A 4,029-nucleotide genomic window follows, 5' to 3' on the forward strand; every position below is an offset into this window, starting at 1 on the left:
ATTTGTCTATGTTGAGAAAGTTCGTGGGTGACCCAAACTCTATTGTGCCATTGGAAGATGTAAGTGTAGAAGATAATTTGACTTATGAAGATGTTCTGGTGGAAATCTTAGACTGGCAAGTTGAGAAGCTAAGGAACAACAAGTAGAAAGTGCTACTTGGGGGAGTAATCAACAAGTAGAAAGTGCTACTTGGGAAGCGGAGGCGGATATGATGAAATGATACCCGTACCTTTTTTTCTCTACTCAAGCCTAAGGTAGTAAGTTGTTCTTATTCAAATCGATTGACCCAATACATAATCAGTTCCTCCTATGTCATTCATATGCATGCATATTCATAAAAGTTGATTTAAACCATGTTTTCTGTTAAGTTTGAAATTTTCATGTTCTATGCATTTTAAGGTGTCACTATATTCATGTTGGGTTGCTAGTCCTCTTTCCATGTCTTTCTTACGCTAATTGAGTCTTATTCAAGGAAAAAAGTTCCCAAGGAAGAGAAATTATAAGACTCCAGAAGTCGAAAAGTTGGAACCAAGGAGGAATTTCTCAAAATGTTGACTGGATTCCAGACTACGACTCACTCTACGATTCATAAAGGTTCCTTCGACTCGTAGAAACGAGTCATAGAGGGAGTCCTTGAACTTGTTCAGGACAAACCTCTGAAAGAGTTCCTACGACTCAACAGGACAAGTCATAGTCTTGTTGAAGAGTTGTAAGGATGACCCATTTCAAAACTTCACAGGCTCTTAATTGCAGGTTTTTGAAACCTGCAGAACAAATGACTTTGACGAGTCGTAAGTAAGTTTACGAGTCGTAATAACAACTTGTAAGAAAAGATTCGAGACACCCAAATCATGGTCTTCTCAGATCTGTAGGATGATTTGAGTTGATGATTTGTAGTCATGATGAAAAGTCGTAACTACAACTCGTAGATGCAACATCAGAGGCCCTTATTTTCAGAAGTTCCTCAGGCTTGCACGACGACTCAAGTCTACGAGTCATAGACTTGAGGATGAATCGTAGAGGTGGATTAGTAGGTTAAAATTCGAGTTTAATGAAGGGAAATCTTGTATTTTTCTAAAGTTTGGTTCAATTTATCAAGACACAATTATGGCCAAGTTCAAGCCTATAACTACCCAACCCTTTGAAATTCTCTCTATTCTAAATTATTTTTCAAAATTCTCCTAAGGCAAGATCACAAATCCTCTCAAGTTTTTCTTCAATTTTCAAGCTAGGGTTTCAAGTTCATCAAGTTTCTTCTTCAATTTTGAGTAGATTTCACCAAGATATGTGGGGATTGATCATGGGTTCCTTTCACCCATGGAGTCACAAGGTTTTCTCAAAGTTTTCTTCAATTTTCAAATTATCTATGAGCCCTAGTTTCGATGAATTGTATTGGGATGTTTCAATTTCATTTTTAATTGTTATCAATGATTATTCTAAATATGTTTCTATATGAATTGCATGATTTCAAGTTGAATTATGAATGCCAATGCATTAAGCTATTTCAATTATGATTTTAAAAGTTCAATGATTAGTTTATATGAATTATGATTACGGAGTTCTATGATTTCAAAAGAAAAGCTTTTATGAATCAAGTTAAGATTCATGATTTAATGATGAAAGTATGAAGATGATCAATTATGATCCAAGATAGTTATTATGGCGTGATAAGTAAATTTTCACACAATCATATTAAAGATGGTGATAAGGACAATTCTCATCGAAGTTTCTGGATTTGTATGAATTACTAAGGTTAATGAGATACTCTTATTATGTTTTATAAAGATGGATTGATAGGTAGTTACTATCTTTTCCTATAATATTTATGATCATGTTTTAATGAATTCCGTTTGGATATTGACTAAGCATCGAGAGGACTTCTAGGTGGGGTTCGGTCTGGTAACATAGTTAGTTACCCAAGGGAATCCGAGTAGCAATCTAAAGTTCCAAACTATGCTACCCACGTAGGTTGCCTTATGGACTAGCTAGTTGATCCACATATAACTATTGAGGTTAAAGTTAATTCATGCTCGTTATGTTGGTCATGCATCTTATGTCATATTGCTCACGTTCCTTTACTTGTTCATGCATATCTCACATACTTAGTACCTTCTATGTACTAACACATATTTTTCCCACATTGTCTCATAATGTAGGAGTGGACGACGACCATCCTATTCGTGGCTAGAGTTACTTAGTTCTCAAAAAGTATGTGAGTCCTCATTGATCGAGGACAATGACTTTCTTTCATGTTTCTACTTTGACTTCTCTTGTGTTGTGGGTAAGCTAGAAGCTTGTGCTAAACCCCCATCAAAGTCTAGTATAGAGACATGTTCAGACATTTGAATTGATGTAGGTCCATTTTGGACATTGGGTTGTGTATTTCTATTCCTTAGACTTGCACTTTTGAGTTGATTGTACCGCTTATTTTGTTATGTTCTTTACCTTATGTATGCGATGTATGCTAAGATGGCTTGGTTGGGATCCTTCGAATTCTTGATCACCGTGTCACATCTAGGCCCTAGGCTTGGATCGTGACACCGACAAACTCACCGCCAGTGCCTACTATGTAGAGATGGATTCCACGAGCGAATTTGCTTCAGTGAATGAATGATCTGTCATGGAGACAATTGGGCAGTGGGGATGAAAAGCAAGTGGCCCACTATGGCAGCCTATGCCCCATAGGGAATTTTCTATGGAGGCCAGGTGGCCTGCTATGGCGCTACATCCTTCATCCTAGCGGTCATGATTAATGGCTGGGGAGGAAAATTTTTAGGTGGTGCCAAACATGATTTCTGCTACGAATATACTCACGTAGGCGGAAATTATGTCTGAATCACTAGTTCAGGAGAGGCACACTAACATTGAAATAATCTTAACTCGCCTAGGTTATTGCTCACTATTAAAAAATCAAGGCGGGGTTCACTATGCACTCCAGTATTAGACACATACCAAACATGCGATCTAGCCATAAACAATGTTTCAGACTTAACGAAATCGACAAAACAATCTTCAGAGATCGTCCTGACAAAATGTTTACCGAGGTCAACACTTCAACTTAAACAAATAAAAATAAAGAAACAACCAAGTGCCCCAAAATCAAATCAACCTCCTCAAAACTCAAACCAAAGGTTTTACTAGACCAAAATAAATTTTTTCGAGCTAACAATGCTGACGAAAATCTCATCCGAGCATGTTTACCAATAATATTGACTTAGTTAATTTTTTCAACATAAAGCTTCAAACTTGGAAAACTCACCCAAAAATTCTCCCGGACATCTCAGAAACTAAGCCACCCACCCCAGGAAGTCACAAACACTACACGAAATCTATGAAAAAGGAGCAAAACAATAAAAACACATAAAAGCGAGCAAATGATCATGAGGGTCACTATAACATATATTTATTTATTTAAAACTATTTTTTTTCCAACTCTCTTAAGTATTGTGAAAAACTTGAAAGTCCATCATTTAATATTCTGAACAACAAATTTATATTATGACTGTTAAAAAAAAGGCGATATACATAAACTATTTTTCTTTCTAACAAACGTAAATGGAGTGTCAATTATAAGAATAACAAAAAGTCATTTTTTTCCTTTTCCCTTTCTATCACATTAAATGTGAATATTTGATTAATGTGTATTAAATTTATTATTGATGAAAATAAGAAAATGTTTTCTTTAATTTTTCCACATCAAAGGAAGAATTGTCTTTTGGAGAGTTATTTCAATAATCATTAAATTTAGTATGAAGCTATAATAATTAGTTATCAATTAACTAACAACTTTTACATCAACTTTTATGGTTTCCTTTTTTTATCAACACTTTCAAATTGAAATTATAGCTTGAGAATATCTCTTTTGCAATTTTTTCAAGTAGGCAATTTCAGAATCATAACTTAATTTGTATTTACGAAGCGCGAACAAATGCATTAATAACTGCATAACTAATTAATCATTAACAAACTCTTATTACTATATTTCTGATACAACAGGCATAACTCTAATTAGCTGTCAAACTATCCATA

The sequence above is a fragment of the Solanum dulcamara genome, chromosome 9 (genome assembly GCF_947179165.1).
Source record: "Solanum dulcamara chromosome 9, daSolDulc1.2, whole genome shotgun sequence".
NCBI classification, from domain to species: Eukaryota; Viridiplantae; Streptophyta; class Magnoliopsida; order Solanales; family Solanaceae; genus Solanum; species Solanum dulcamara.